The sequence below is a fragment of the Helicoverpa armigera genome, chromosome 12 (genome assembly GCF_030705265.1).
Source record: "Helicoverpa armigera isolate CAAS_96S chromosome 12, ASM3070526v1, whole genome shotgun sequence".
In the NCBI taxonomy this organism is placed as follows: domain Eukaryota; kingdom Metazoa; phylum Arthropoda; class Insecta; order Lepidoptera; family Noctuidae; genus Helicoverpa; species Helicoverpa armigera.
In genome coordinates, this window is record NC_087131.1 from 12,514,217 (window position 1) to 12,531,741 (window position 17,525).

Sequence of the window (17,525 nt, forward strand, 5' to 3'; positions counted from 1 at the left end):
GCGGAGCGATAACCCGGACAGACGGACGGCACAATTGTTTATAGCGTATACCACTATTATGCACAATACGAAATATTTAAGGGTTGTTGGATATGCCTGATATGGTCCCCAAAATCTCCCTTCTGTTCTATCTGTAAATGGAAATTTCTCGAACGGAAAGAGTTCTAGATATTTCTATCACATTTAGACTAAATTGCTGCCTTTTCAAAATATTATAGTTTTATGGGATAAAAGTCACCTAAGTTATAATTTACGCGAAACCGGATTACATAGGATAATTACATAGGGCAACGTTTAAGTCTCAGTTATTTCTGGCCTGGTATGCATGCTGACGTTGTAAAAGCTGTTACTTCTTGTGATACTTGCATCGCGCACAAACACCAAAATCACGCAATTCTAGGTGAAATGGGTAGACCTAAACATTGTACTAGACCTTTTCAAGTTATTAGCGTGGACCTAGTAGGACCCCTACCTCCTACTAGTAGTTGTCACTTGTTGTTTTAGTAAGTATTGCTTACTGTTTCCAATCAAGCGAGCTACCGCTGAAATTGTTACCAGAATACTGGAGGAACATGTATTCCTAATACATGGCATTCCATCCACTGTAATATTGGATAATGGTAAACAATTTGTAAGTACCACGCTGAAACAAATGTTGGATAAATATAAAGTACCTAAGTTGCATTTTACGCCTAAATATTCACCACATGTAAACACCGTTGAACGTTATAATAAAACTATTATGACTGCCATTTCCACGTTCATCTCTAACGATCAACGTATTTGGGATCTACTAGTACCTAAAATACAATTCGCTGTGAATTGTTCTGTAAATGAAGTTACTGGCTACACCCCCTCATTTCTTGTATACGGACGTGAACTAGTGACTTGCGGTACACATTATATCGATGCTGATACTGACGATGATTTAATTTTTCAACCTCGCGATGCGTACGCGGAGAACATAGGCGTCCTATCTTCTATCTTTAATAAAGTTCAATCACTACTTCTACAAGCTCACAGTCGTAATTGTCAACATTATAATTTACGCCGAAAACCGGCTGAATTTAAAGTTGGTGATGTAGTGTGGAGAAAGACGTTTTACCTCAGTGACAAAGATAAATATTTTAATAAAAAGTTAGCACCGAAATTTATAAAATGTAAAATAATTGGTAAAAAGTCTCCTCTTGTCTACGAGTTAGCTGATATGTCTGGAAAATTACTAGGTTCTTGGCATATCAAAGATATTAAAATCACAAATTATAAAACATAATAAATATATACAAGATAAAACATAATAATTATAATCAGCTAATAATATATCTAACCTTAATAAAGTAAATAGTCTAGCCTAGTCTTAATAGTAACATCTTATCTACTTAACTTATGTATTAAATAATGTATTAATTTTTTTTACATACAAACTTACTAATGAGAACAATTGATACTATATAATTGTGACTCTGTTTGTTAGGGTCTCCAGTCATAAACTAAAAGACTTGCAGACGGTGTGATTTGTTTATGTGTGCGTGAGGTATGAATGTTAGCCTGAACGTATTAGTAAGTTTGCAGTTAGTAGTGATAGCGGATTTTTCTATTCTAAGTACGAAAAATCCTTCACTTTGCGGCGGGGTACTGTAACGTTGTACTTTCCTAGCTCTAAGAATAGGTTAGAAATAAAAAAAATACAAATAATTACAATAGAATATTCTAAAATTAATAAAACACCTAAAGTAAACTAAAATAAATAAAATAAAAAATTATAATATATTAAAATTAACATAATTCGTATACGGAACCCAATATTAAGTATTTACACAAAGGTCCTCGTAACTATTGCGCCTACGCATCTCTAAACGGGTGAACTGGTTTCGCCGCGCGAGACGGTGGTGCCTCGAGTGCATTCGGGCCGGAGACGCGGCAGACGACCAAATTGCATCAGACGTGACGGCTGTGTCACACGTTTTTTTTTACTTGACCTTCAAGTATTGCGTACCTGCCTAATTTCTACTTATTTGTGCTAGACAAATTATAATCGGAAATCCCGCTGGGGTAAGTTTCCATGCATTGCTTAACTTCTATTGTAAGGTGTTCTTCTTGCTAAATTTCTTTCTAAAGCAGCTGTTCCTTGTTCACTTTGTTTGCTGGGACACTGTGACCTTTGGACCCGGCAACGTGGCCCAAGCTCTGCTAATGCTAGCCTTGTCTCTGCGCTTCCAGGATTTAATTTCTACGTTGGATTGCTACGTTGGATATTCTACATTCTTCTTTAAACCCTCGCTACGCAATTTTTCTACCTGGCGGCGAGTGAAAGACCAGACCTGATCCTGTCTGGAACTACCTGGGTCCTGCTGTAGACCTGGCAGTGCAACCTGGCAAGGAGCTGGGCCGTCGTCGGAGCTACACCACGGTTCAGGCCAGTGTTCCCAGTGTACCTACTAACTCGAGATCTATTCGTGGTTAGGGCAACAGAAGTTGGCTTAAATAAAGTCTCAATTTCTACCAAATTGTGTACTTTATTTGGACCCCTACCTACCTACCTGTCGGCCAGTCTGACTACCAGTCTACCAGCGGCCGCAAGGTTTTTTTTTAATGACAAATACATTCAATCTAACACAAATGCCCACACAGCCGTTCTAACCGCCCAATCCTGACGATATATACCTCACTCGCGGTAGTTACTACGTCATAACCTGTAATTTATATCGCCATACATCGCGATCACTTGCAATGATAATTTCCCCTGTCTATTTGACTGTCATATAGGGTGAGAAAATAGTAACACGACGAAAGAAAGGTAGCTTTGGAAGTGAAGCTTTCGAAGAGAAAAAGGCGTTCTGCTTTTTAGCTAGGCTCTATACTTTAGCTAGGGAGACACATTTCTACCAGATACTTTGCTCTCCGAGATTATCTTGGGCATCCTATTATTACCATTCCAAAATTCCAATTTCAAATGAATCGTCAACACACTTAACTCCAACGAAAAAAGTACACAAGATACTTTTATTGAGGCCTTTAAGGTGGATGAATATAAAGTGGATTTATACGGATTATGTGGGGATGGTCTTCTGGCGGGGGGCTGGGGGCTGCGGGGGGGTAGGTCGTTCGGTAGGTGGATATACAGCCTTAATCTTTGCGAGCGCCGTGAGCCTCGGAATTGAATTGGTTCTTATATGTAAATTGTCGCGTGGGAGTAAATAAATAAACGGATACGTGATTTAAAAGTATTCGCAGTCGGATAAGCTAGGTGGAGACGTTTTTGTACGAATAGCTTCTTCAAACTATTAGGGGATTTGGCGACGATGATTGCATGGATTACAGAATAAATTTTATTTTTTTCGGTGTTCAACTTTTGCAATTCAAATAGTGCGAAGTTTTAAGTAAATTAGAATGCTTAGTTGCAGATTTCATATCATACTGACGCTTTGAAACTTTAATAGTTTTTCTGCAAGTGTCATTTACATTGCGATTCTTATCTATTGATCTTTAAGAGCAAATAAAATAAATGGCTTTCATATTCTCACTTGTAGAAAGAAATATTTCATTTTGATATCTTTATCTAAGATCAGTTCTGTGAGAATGTACATTTCGCACCTCAGCCACGGCACATTAGCAGTCATAAAATATAACATAAATAGTAATAAAGCAGCAATAACAAATATATCTTGAATAGCTAATAGTCGTCATAATGCGCTATTAAGGCGCGGCGCACACTTGTGCATACATTACACGCGAACCATTCCGATGCCGAATGATATTTACGAGCTCTCTTTTATGTAATCATACGTTCAATAGGTATTCATTGGCCTTTTTTAATTTTGCAGCATTTCTCCTTGTTATGGTCAAAAACTAAGTGACCTTCATTGGCTGAAGTTGATGAAGAAATGTCTACATTTTCAAATACTTAGCCGTTTTAACGCGGATGATTTATGATATCAGCATAGATAATGAATGATTTAGCTTAAACAGTGAAGGTAACATTCAACAATTTTTATTTGATATGAATTTGAACTTAAAAAAAATAAATTACTTAATAAACGATAAAACGTTGCAACAATTTCCCTGGTCATTCAGCAAATCGTACACCTTCAGTGCAGCTATAACTTGGCACAATAATTTTTCAATTTATTTCATAGTATTTTTATCGTGGCGTAAAGTCGCTACGGTTATAACCCCGAATATCCGCGCGGTAATGTCCGCTTGTTTATATCCGCTTAGAATGTAGGTGAGTGTACTTACGTTGCGTTTAAGATTTAAATAGTAAGAGAATTTACAGCAATTAATAGCAATACGTGTGAACAATATTATTCCTAAGTAATAAGAAAGTTTAGAACAATTTATATTAACTTAATCGTTATCCCTAAAATAAGTCCAGAAAGTGTTCCATGACCAAGTAGGTAACTTATATTTCAGCTTTTGTCTTATGTAATTACAACATATATTATGGTCTGTACATTACTTTAACGTAAATAGTAGGTATACAGAAGAGTAGCCCAAATCCATCGTTATCAGGTTTATAGTAGCGGTTGTCAATAAAATACTTAAAACGTTTATGACTGTTGATAACGCTGTACACGTTTATCTTCTACTAGCAATAAAATATTTGTGATAGATTTACGACTTTCCCGAGGTAAAACATTACAGTTTGTGGCATATTTCAGTGTCAATACAACTATGATAAAAAACTAAATGTTTGCCAAAACTTACAAACGAGGTGGTTATTTTAACATGTTTTATGAGAATTAGCATCAGTTTAATTACGAAATACATACTAATTTTTAAACTTCAAAACCTACTATAACAACAGAAATGCTCAACTAGTATCTTTATACAATCTTCTATATATCAATCTTTATATAAAAAAAATGTGTCTTTACACATTTTATCTCACATTATAAAATTAATAAAGAGCTAAGTAATCTTTTTATTGCAAACTTAAGTGCTGTTGGTTGTTAAAAACTCTTAAAAAAACAGAAATATTCTTCTTTGTATTGATACCTTTAAACCACTCATCACTTCCGTAATGAAGATATTTACGTTCCCCCACCCCCTCCAGTAAAGCTGCCTTCACACTGGGCAATTCGGCACTTTTATAAGCAATCGTTGAGGCCTTAATATTCAATTAGATGTAATTACCGAGATGAGGACTGATGTCTCGCAGATTAACGACGCTACACATTATTCATTACCGTAATGGACAATGTTATAGCTGGCTGTAACTTTTTTACAGTGGCCAAGTGTGTAAGCCGCTTTATTGGTTCGCTGTGAGACTGAGTTGCAGGATATGATATAATTGTGGGTTTGTTTCCAAGTTCTATAGTAGGTATATCCCCACATATCATTGCCACAAAGACGTGAGTCAAAAATGACTATGCGGCGAATGGGGCGCCAAAAGGAGATATACATTTAAATACAATTCCCTTTGTGACTTATTTGTAACACAGTTTTAGTTGTCAAAAACTATGTTTCCGCCCGGGATCGAACCGGGGGCCTTCTGCGTGTTAGGCAGATGTGATAACCGCTACACCACGGAAACTTGACAATAAGCGTATAAACTATACACCTAGACAAACAAAAGTGAAAGTCAATCAAATGGTCACATTGCAAATGTAGTACACAGTAAACTATTACATAATGTGCGGCCGACAATCAAATCAAAGAACTGGTTCACTCACAAAACGCCTCAGGCATGTTAAAATCTTAATCCAATAATGATACCTACGACGATTCTGCGTTGTCGGTTAAATATGCATAGTCTCAACTAGCAACCTCTGGCTATACAGAAGATTCCTATAACACCTATCTATATATCCGTTTGATTTGCGTTTAGTGATTGAATTTTACATTAGCTCCATATTATGTGCTGTAAAACAACAAATAGATGAATAATTGAAATTAGCGGATACCTAGCCTATTGAGCTTCATTGTTTTTTCATTAAAATTTATTCATGCGATCTAAAATTGTGCTCATCACTTTTCCGTGCACACTGCACATAGGCAAGAGTAAGTACTGATAAATTATAAAGAATAACCTGGTAAAAAGCTATGTTTCCGCCCGGGATCGAACCGGGGGCCTTCTGCGTGTTAGGCAGATGTGATAACCGCTACACCACGGAAACTTGATATAAAACAGTATAAACTAGGTGCATAATTATATACTCTAAGTGAAAGTTGAATATATAGCAAAGTCTGACTTCTGTGATAATAACTATGTAATGTACCTACTGATATGGTCTAATACATCGCATATCTTGGTTTTGCTCATAATTCATCCACAGACGTTGTCTCATGATCGTCGTCTTATTTACAGATCTGCTAGAAAAATGCATGGCTGGTGGAACTGCTGTATTGCTGTACCTGGTGTGCACATTTTAATATGGCTGGTTAAAGGCATCCTAGATGTTCAAAACGGTAATTTGGTCTCAGGACTCATGAATCTCCTGAATAATACCCACCTGAATAAAACCAACTTTCAGCTAGTATACGTTGAACAGGTGCCTGGTTGTTAAAGAATAAAAACTTGCTACTGAATTAAATAGTTGTTTCAGGACTTCATCAATAACAAATAGTAACAAAATATGTTTCCGCCCGGGATCGAACCGGGGGCCTTCTGCGTGTTAGGCAGATGTGATAACCGCTACACCACGGAAACTTGGTACAATTGGTTTTAAACTAGAAGCATAATGACCGAAGTGAAAGTTGAACATTAACACGTGAAGTGATATGGATATAGTATCAATTTTTGTCTCATAATTTTCCCGAAGAGACTAAGTACCAGCAATGGTCAGCTATACTTAAATACGTTCATAATTGTCTGCATTTGGATTACCAGATAAAAGTGCGTGGCAGGTTAAACTGCTTGTTCGGTGACAAAAGACACAGACTTGCGTGCAACTATTTGCCCCAGCCACCGTCTGAACATCTCGGAAGTCTAAAGGCATCCTTGGTGTTCAAGGAGTCTTTGGATCTTGGGAAACCACGTGTATTGTCATGAAGTTGAAAAATAAGTTAGTACTTATTGCAAAAACAAATATATTTAGTCATACACACAGTAACACGGGATTGAAGAGGCTGTAGCCAAAGATTATGCATGGAAATAGAACTGTTACTACTGAAACAAGATAGCCCTGTTTCAGACCGTCAAGAATAGAAATGGTAAAAACCTATGTTTCCGCCCGGGATCGAACCGGGGACCTTCTGCGTGTTAGGCAGATGTGATAACCGCTACACCACGGAAACTATGATACATGGGCTCGAATGCAGAAACTATTGCAAATCTAAAGCACAAAGTCAAGATTAAAGCGGTCTAAATGTTATCATTGTTTATTTGATTGCACTTGTGATAATAGATTACTTAAACGGACTATATTTTTAATACATTATCCATATCGGTAGACAGTAGACGTATTGATAAATTACATTGACTGACTACATTGTTGTGGTCTGTCACATAGGCTAGTTTGAGAGATGGTTTTAACTAACGCAATTTTAGGATATTATAGGTAAGCCGTTTATATTAACTTAACAATAATCCCATTTAGACCAACCAGTTGCTAAGCCCATAGACTATGCATTCCACTTCCACCAGCAGACCATTATAATTCTTTATTAAATAACAGACAATTACCCAAAAGAAGCGAAACCACTTCCAGCTTCCATCCAACTATCCAGCAGTATCATTGACAAAGACTTAAACTAGTGTTAATCACACATCAGCACACTACAATAATCGCGTTACTAATTAACCATCGGTTTCAAGGCACGGCAGATAGCTCCCGCCACCGGTACCAAGCACGTTAGGCTTACACTAACATTAGCAGCCGGATTAATTATCGCACATTACACCTCCATTCAGGACAACTGGATTACACACTATCATATTATACACGGAGTAGTTGATCGCTGTTTGAATGAGGAATATTCAATTACTAAGTATTGGTTTCGATTAAATTGAGGAGAACTTTATCAAAAGTCCAAAGAGGTAACTACAGATAGTAGATGGTTTTGCCCTTAAAAATTAAAACAAAAACGCATTTTAAAGTTTTTAATATTACAATGTGTAAAGGCTTTGTAAAAAGTACCAATACATAAGTATCCTACGACGAAAGACCAGAGGATACGTCATTGGCCGTAGCTAAAACGTTGTACGTAATTCATATAAAGGTAAACTTAAAGGTAGACTTCCCACAACAAGAGCCGTGATCAATCCATCAAAGCTAATTCAACCTCAAACTTGCTAACTTGATCACACGGCATCGATGGTATCGATTATAGCAATGGCGATGTATCGAGTCGATATCGCCATGGTCTTAGACTAATGTCGTTAGTTGCCCGAGTTATACCGATCTTGTTAGCGTCTGTGATGCTTGTAAACAATCGAGTTATTGTGTATGGAGTTTCATGTGGCCTCGGTAACGGGGAAGACCACCCTATAATCCCTTCGTTGAAGAAATCAATATTAATATGCCTAAAGAAATGTATAACAAAGAAGAAGTCAGTTAAAATATTTTTCTCCTTTCCTGCTGAGGATATCAAAACTTTTCTCTTTGTTTGAAAACTCCTTCAGTTCATCTGAACAACTTACAGTTTCCTTACTATTTCAAACAGAATGCAAGCACAACATTTCAATATAAAGTCATTACTGAAGGCATGATTCTATTTCAGTTTTGTATTCCCTCTGAGCGCGGAACACAAGTAATTCGGTCGTCACAAAGACCTGCGGTGAACAAAGATAACGATGTTTTGAATGCCACTCAACTCATTACGTGCCGATATCTTTCCTCAGGAAGCGCTTCACCTAGACTTTACTCAGGACCTAACTCTGAAAACTACTTCACACAAAACTCAACCCTGTTCACGAACGAGAAGGTTCAAAGTCTATCGCTAATGATTTCACAATAGCACTAAGTACCTAATGAGCGTACACCAGCCGCCGTGAATAGGAAACGTCTTAATATAGAGTAGTGCGCTCCAATCCAAACATTGTCAGTTTGTTATAAGGTCGAGTTTGGCTTGCAAGGAGAGTGTAGCCGGTAATACAAGTGGTATAGTGTAAAGGAGGGATTGTACAAGCGTAATTAGTCATTAGTGCGACAGCGCAGTGGGCAGGAAGAGGCCGCGATTGATCGGACGTGAGAAAGTGGCTTACGTGAGCCAATCACGGGCTATTTGTACAGCTAATGTCGGCTGTAGTGAGGTTTCCGACACTAATGTCGGCTATCATGGCTCAGGAGTGGGAACACTACGTGGATAAATAGTTTAACACGATCTTTGTTTAATCTATTATGAGTGTTATCTGTTGTTTCTAAGAAATCGGAACACATTGTTACAATCAAACCAAAGTAAAGGCTATTTTAGAACCTCAATGAAGTAGATTAAATGAATTTCTATGAACACCACGATCTGTTTTTCTAATATCCATTCCCACTTCTTTAATTGCGGAAGATAAAATAAAATTGAGATTTGAACACCCCAACGAGACTAATATCCGACCAATCCTATTACATTAAAAGCAATCGTCAAAAGAAAATAAATGATTAATTAGTTCGTAAAATAACGATCATTAACGTAATCATATTGGAGGGACGGAGAGGGCAGAATATGGAGGGAATAAAAAGTTCTTTATTGATATAGCTCACTTCGACAAATTGATACTTTGGCTTCTTAGCATGTGCAGACGCCGCTGCGATACGGAGATTTTATAGTGTGGCTGAGAGAAGATGGGCATTTCCTGAATATTTTATTAGGAGGGTCCATCACTCAAATAAACTCGGTTTGTTTGCGGCTCATGAAATAAAAATATAGAAAGAAATGAACTTACAGAATTTGTTAGAATGATCAGTTATGCGCATGAAAAGTGTTCATAAAATCCAAGAACGAATTCCATATAATTACCTATCTTTATAACTATTCAATATCATAGTGTGACATAACATCAACATTTCTTTCTACGACAGCAATCTAATCAACCATAACTGGACCCCGTAAATGGGTCGTTTAGCACAAAAACAGTCATAAGCCCACCTCTGGCCGTCTCAAGTCGCGAACTGCCATAAACGTAGTCGTAAAAACAAATCAATCAGTAGTAGGAAGTTACCTCCGCGATATCATAGCGCCCTGGTACTCCGCCGGCCAGGAGTGTCGTAAATGAACCGATTAACTCACGCTCGTTACGACAACTTCGATATTATTTGTGTTTTTCTTCCATTCCTTGGTATGGAAGTTTAGTGATATTTTCCGAAGGTGTATACGTCCCGCGTTACTTAATTCTGCCTTCATATTAAATGTCATTGGGTTGCTAGATACATATGAGGTGTTGTTTTCTATGCATTGAGAATTGCAAAGAGATGAGATCAGACAAACACTGAGATCAAAATGAAACGGCATACAGTTGTTGAATGGAAGCAAAGCTTTTCAAAACAGATGCATTGTTGAACCTGCTAAAAGTGTTGATGTCCGACAAATATAATGTTATTTGGTGCGTTTTGGCATCAGCTACCGGCCAGGAAAACATCGGCCATCAATATGCCGCGTCACGTAGCTGCTGAGTTTTTTGCAACCCCTGTAGCTTGCCCAGGGTTGATACTCACACGTAGAGTGCTTAGATTTCAACCGACTAATCCTTATAATCTGTTGAATTATCCCCTGATGGTCTAATGCACGATGTAATGGTACAATGCGAAACTCTAGAATGAGTTAATGTTTTCTTCTGTGTGGTGTATGAGTCTGTAGAAAAATTTAAGTTAGCTTTAGAAGGTTATCAGTTTTTAGGTAAGTATTACAGAATTAGATATTTATGCAAACTTTTCCCATCTCTTATAGCTCCCATAAAGTATCCCATACATAACCGTAGTGCTGTGTGCCAGCCCTGCTCTAGGTGTAGTACACAGGGTGTGCAGATAATCCGTATTGATAACTATCGCGTGTCGTTTGTCCATCTGTGTGTCAGTTCCGTTGCACGGCGGGGGATTAGGGGAACACACTCGTAGATTTTCCACGAAAGAATTTATAGCGGAAAAACACTTCATAAATATTTTTTGTAACATAAACAACAGGATTTAAAGATTTCCCGGTCGGTAATCATCGTGAAAGAAAATTCTCATACAGACTTCATCTACTCAAACCATTAAATTGAATATAGCAAATTTTTTCCAGTCTTTGTGATGCTAGTAATATAGGTCTCCTGATTCTAACTAATGATTTCTTCCAACTGTTACTGCATTACCACCAAAAATTGATAATGCCTGGTTTCAATTGACAATACCATCACCCTTATGTTACCTCCCAAAACATCAAACTCCTCGTCTATTACATTACCTAGCAACTCCTAATACGAGCAGTATAATACACAAAATTTCAATAAGACAATATAGTTAGCGAAGTACCGGTTAGTTATCCGAACAGTATTCTCCCGCGAGCCGTTTGAGTTTCTTAGCGCGGTAACTCAATTACTCGGGACAGGTCGCCGCGATATATATTCGTTCTGGTTATGAATGCCGTAAGTCATGAGATGTAGCGAGTGTGCAGATGAAGGTGGAAGATCGAAGTTACTGCAGATGGGTATATTCTTCATGATATGCAATGCCATGCAGTAGATAAATGGGTACTAAACAAGCTACATGAATGAAACCACATTAGGTTGGTGTGTTCGTTGAATAAAGTCTGAGCAAATGCAATCATTTTAAGGTTATTTCAGCGTGCAGAATTGTGCTCTAAGCAGCCAGACCCGGCCAGATGTACTTTCGGATTACAATTACTCCTATTTCATGTTTTAAATAAATCTTAAATAAACAGTGTCGTGTAAACTTGTGCCGCGGTCCGCGGGGCGTGCGGTCGGCATAACTCATAGGCTCGCACCTCGCACGCCGTTAACTTGCAAACTTTGATATATGGCCCCCGCCCCACCTGAAACATAGCCCAACTCACGACACACTTACACTATATTATAATATCATTTATTGTTGTCACAACTGTTCAATTCTATTTTCTCATATACAATTTCAATCTTGAATATCGAAACCCTTTTCCAATCAGATAATAAGTCTATCAAACCTCATTCTTCTCATAACGTTTTCTTTGTCTCAATAAACTGCAATTATTCTAACTTTATTTCTATCAAAAGAAAAAGGCAATGTAGTAAAAAATCTCATATTGCAATGTTCATGAAAGTACTTATTACTATTGATATCTCCCCAAATTCAAGAATGCCAAACTATCGCAAGTTGTAGCAAGTTCTCCTCGCCGCTGAACAACTCAGGTCTCACGAAGTTGTCGTGAGGTGAGGGGGTCTAATGATGCTTTATGACCTAATATATTATCATATTAACGCTCTGGGCTTCGGGGACTCACTTAAAGGTTATTATTGAAGGTGAGTTTGCATATGTTCGTACAGCTATGTTTGCGTTGTGTTAGATCTCCATTGAAAATATAATTACCAAACATACCGACTCTGCAGGAAAATTATTTTCGTAACTTCGTGGCAGTTGAGAAAAGCATTTCCCAGAAAGTGGTAGTTACGTAAAGCAATTCCAATAAGCGCTACCGTTATCTCGCCACCTCCCAACATGGCCGCTCAAAATTAAAAATAAATGACTCAGAAAAATACACGACACAGTCCATGATTTGATTAAATTAAGGGGAAAATACCTCAGCGCTCCTTCGGGGAAACAGCGGCTGATTCTCCACTTCTTTGTTATTATTAAAAGCTTTTTTGTTGATGTTAAAGGACTTCATTTTGCAAATACGTCGATTTGCATGAATTTACTTTGTGCCGCTTCAATGGAGCTCACAAATATTTGAATAATGTCCACCAATTGCTGTGTGACTCCCAGTGCGGCCCAGTTAACGAATTAAGCGTTGTTTTTAGTTGCGTAAATTGAAACAATATAATTTTATGCATTTAATATAATACTCACGGCGGGCTGACCACAACAACTTATTATGTACCTATATGCAGAAAATTATATCACTGTGGTCAGACCATGTTATTAGTTTTATAACAATGAGTGTTTATTTGTTAATTATTAATTGTTTTCCGACGAATTGCACGTTTTAAATTTCATTTCCAGTAAAAGGTTATTATTAATCATCAACTTTTACCATTCGTACATCATTTTTGATTACGTATTACAGCACGACGTAATACAAGTGAATAATCCTCAACTAATTATTCATAAACACATAAATTGTAACAGAGGGTAGTTCCATTACACGCGTAGATCCCAAAACGATAATTCTTACGACACCAAACTACACATATGGCGGACAATTTAAACTTAAATCGCGATAACCCGAAACTGCTGGGCGGCAATAAAACTTAGCCGCTAACGGTTAATTAGAGACAGTGTCCGATAGATGCACGATTTATAACACAATTTGAGGCAAGACTCGGGACGACTGGTCACACTATCGGATCGGATGACTGATAAAGGAGTGTGGTCACCCTCGCCCGAGGCGCTCTATTGCTCCCCGGAGAACACTTTCTTGCTGGACAATGCGGCCTAATAAACCTATGGAGACGTTATTTTACTTTATTGTGTCTTCATAAATTAGCGGTCATGTTACCATATGCCGCAAAGATCGGCTTACAAAACATACAGTTAAACATTAATAAGATCTAAAATCGCTCAGGTCAGGTAATTATACCTACCTGACTGTACCAGGATGTAAGAACCACTAATGATAAACTAACAAATACTCATCCTCCGAGCCTTTTTCCCAATTATGTTGGGGTCGGCTTCCAGTCTAACCGGATTCAGCTGAGTACCAGTGCTTTACAAGAAGCGACTGCCTATCTGACCTCCTCAACCCAGTTACCCGGGCAACCCGATACCCCTTGGTTAGACTGGTGTCAGACTTACTGGCTTCTGACTACCCGTAACGACTGCCAAGGATGTTTAATGACAGCCGGGACCTACTGTTTAACGTGCCATCCGAAACACAATCAATGGTGTCTAAGATATACTTAGAAAGTACATACAAACTTAGAAAAGTTGCATTGGTACTTGCCTGACCTGGGACCGAACCCACGCCCTCATACTTGAGGTTGGTCCTTTACCCACTAGGCCACCACGACTCAACAACTACTACAAACAAATACTACAAAGTACAAAAGTGGATAGTGGAATATTCCAGTATTCAGCATTATCATCCTTTGGAGGCAAATTGATGGAAAGTTGACACTGTTCCATAGCTGTACTCCACGACTATTCTTAAAATATAAACCGTTTCAACCGGTTCCTCTGTTTGCTGATTACAGAAGCATGTAGGACAATCGTGTATCGTCGCCGGATCGTATTGCTATTCGTAAGTATAACGTATAAATCTTCGCGATCGGATCGCAACACGCCGCGGCCGGGTCCCGGCGACCGCAGCCCGCAGGCTACGGGTAGAGTTTCAAGGAAATCTTCCAAATTAGCCTAAAACTAAAGCAAGGAAATCGAGTCTTTCGGAAATCTGGGGGTTTCTCAATGTAAGGCATAAACTAGTAAAAGGTTATGCAGGGACAATACATGTCACTTGAAAGTAAACTAATCGTAATGCAATAACGCTCTTTTTGAATCATAACATAAGGATCCATTTGTCTATTTCAGTCAATAAGTAGTAAGTGAAATAAGAACAGAGAGGTGACTTAACCTCCCGCAGCGCCGTCTGTCTACAAGTCCCTTCACCTTATCCGATACTTAATACACTTGTTAAATTTAATTACACCATAAAACTATGGCGTGCATTCTTACCGGGTACTCTAACAAAGTAAAACGTATCTTATAGGAACACCACATGGTTGAAGTTACAATGTGCAGTGTCCACATCCTCTGTGCACTAAGTAAACTAATGATTGTGTCGTTGTGAATCAGGTCAAAGCACGAAATTGGAAAGTTTCAAGTTTTAATACTTCAGGATATTTTATGGGCTTCACGTTTGTTTGGGGTTCCGTAAACTGCATCTGTTCTTTCATAGATTTCAGTTTAAGCAATTGAATTAAAGGACAAGACGATAAAAGCCATAAGTAGTTAATGATTCCTATTTTGGGCTCTAGGATATTAGATACAGAATTGATAGACATCAAATGTAGGCTTCATTTTTTTGCTGATCAATTTACAATCACAATACTAGGTGCTTCTTATAAAATAGGGCCCAAAAGTGGACCCTATTTTTATTAGAATTTGTAGCTGATGAAGTTTCATTGACTAAGAATATTGACTGGATCCTGCAGAACCCTCAGTGAGGAAGACAAGTGACGTCACATACACCAGCGTGTGTCATCATCAATGGGCTCTGTGACGGCGCGTGATTTACTGCCAAAGTATTAAACTTCACAGTTAATTGCTTCCGCGCCGATGTAGTCGTAAACCCGAGCAAACATGAGGCCGATGTTAAAGAGCGCACTTTTTCTATCAACAACTGTGTCAAAGCTGGACGTTTGTTTTGAGATTGTAAAATCATCAGTTTTATGGAGGTATAAATGATAATTGCCAGTGACATAAGCCAAAAAAATAAGAAAATATTACAGCAGCAACAAAGTAGCGATGAAAGTCATCCCTTTCATATCTGAACTAAGTCCTGAATATGTCAAGATTCAAAGGCACTATAAGTCATATAAACGAGGTAAAAGCAGGCAATTAGACCCTTAAGATGCTACCCCCTTGAGCACTGACTGATAACGCCCTTAACGCCCTGAGCTGAACTTAATGGAGCGAATATGGCCTGTCATTATACCTATTTAAGGTAATTATACTGTATGATTATGGCGATCTGATAGAAGCCTATGTGTAAGTCATATAAATGTTCCTTGGTATGTACTTGAAAACGTTGAATCAATTTTCTCATAATAATATATTATTAAACTTACAAACAATACGTAGATAGAAACAACAGTATGCCAATTTTGTATTTATTTCTTTAAATCAGTTAGTAAATATATGTAGGTATTTAAAACATACAAAGGATCCCCTCACGGCTCCTCGCGACTTGAGTGCAGTAAAGCAATGTTCAGTACTCCCCAAGTTTTTAATCTTTTAAGCAATGGAGTCGACCCGACACGAACCACTTACAACAAGATTATCTCACTACATTTAACTGAACACCGTTATTTTATTCGTGCAATCATTTTTCTGACGGAGGTAAGCTGGTGAGGTGGCTAGCGGGAGGTAAATTAGGAGGAATGGCACAAAGATATCAGAAGAATTAAATTACCTTTCTGTACCAACGATTTATCTTCTTTGTGTGCAACTGGTTTGTATAAGAATCGTCTCAGCATCAATCTTTCTAATTAAAGTTATTCTTGATTGCGATCAGCATTGAATGCTCCACTTACAATAATTCTTAGAACAATCGTCAACCCTTTACCTATCGGAACAGTTAGAAAGCAGTAAATTAAAGCGAAGCCGGGTGCGGTCGCAGTATCGGTCGCTCAAAAAACTGGCGATCGCCAAAAGCAAGTTAAATGAGGTCTCCGAACAAACGGCAAGATCAGTGCGCGGATTATCTGTGCCGCCTCCGACTTAATTAAACATGAAATTCAATTAATAGAGAACGCGGCGAGTTATCGCGTAAGGAATAAAGGGATCCCTTCCTCCTAATTAAAATGTATTGCCTTATTTAACTCATTTTCCACTTACAATGACATCGCGCGACCGACTCGAACTTTTTAATCTTGGTCGCGTCTTACTTCGCCTTAAGTAAAACAGGTCTGCATCAAGAATTCAACCCTAAAGGTCATGACATAAAGTTGAAATTGTGGTGCGGTGTAAATGATGAAGAGAATTCCGTGTAGTCAGGTCTCGGGAAGACGGCAGCGCGGGTACGGCTGGGAGTCACAAAGAGGTATTTGCGGCGGACTTAAGGCTGAACATTAGTTTTTAAGGGTCTTATTTTGTTGTGCGCTATTAAACCGGCGCGGAGTCTTTGATAGAATTAGCCGGGCCAATAAAATTAATCGGTTCCCCCTTAGAAACAAAAGCGGGCGAAACGATGAATATTTTGCTTTAGTACATAAGCTTTGTGAAGTTTATTGAGTAAATAAAAAGATTGAAGTTGGAAAACCAATTACGATAAGACTTTATTGGGTTTCAAAGAAAAAGTTTCAATGGAAAATTATAGAAGTTTTATAAGTTGATCGAACGTACGAATCACAGTCTATTCGTTAAAACAGGCCGAGATAGAAATGATTTATGTTTATGTTCTGCATTTCAATGAGTTATTGAACTATAACTCACGTACAATAACTACAGTACATTTTTCTTTTTTATTCGCATAACAACGATTTAAAATTTTAACATCAGTTCTAACCTACATACAAAGTAGATGCCGAAGGTGCACATATATGGGTGTACCAATAGTTCCTCCAATGTATAAGAGCAGTCCTCATGATGTCTCCTCACTTTTCCATGAAGTTCATGTAGATAAACTTTTTTATACTGCCTCGACATTTATTGCCATGTTGGTTTCGAGTTAGAAGACGACTGCAGTAGGTAGAAGACTTCAACATCTTGTACGAATTGGGACTTCTAGGACATGTTCTGCAT

The 17,525-nt window shown here is 38.0% G+C and overlaps 1 long non-coding RNA gene and 4 other non-coding genes across 6 annotated transcripts in view; 1 reads left to right on the top strand and 4 right to left on the bottom strand.

Moving 5' to 3' along the window:
* LOC135117683 (uncharacterized) overlaps window positions 1–17,525 on the top strand; it is a 99,492-nt gene that overhangs the window by 62,718 nt on the left and 19,249 nt on the right. The gene's annotated exons all lie outside the window — the stretch shown is intronic.
* Window positions 5,464–5,536, bottom strand: Trnav-aac (transfer RNA valine (anticodon AAC)). The gene has a single exon. It is a non-coding gene; the product is annotated as a tRNA-Val (tRNA).
* On the bottom strand, window positions 6,047–6,119 carry Trnav-aac (transfer RNA valine (anticodon AAC)). The gene has a single exon. It is a non-coding gene; the product is annotated as a tRNA-Val (tRNA).
* Window positions 6,580–6,652, bottom strand: Trnav-aac (transfer RNA valine (anticodon AAC)). Its single transcript has one exon. It is a non-coding gene; the product is annotated as a tRNA-Val (tRNA).
* On the bottom strand, window positions 7,167–7,239 carry Trnav-aac (transfer RNA valine (anticodon AAC)). Its single transcript has one exon. It is a non-coding gene; the product is annotated as a tRNA-Val (tRNA).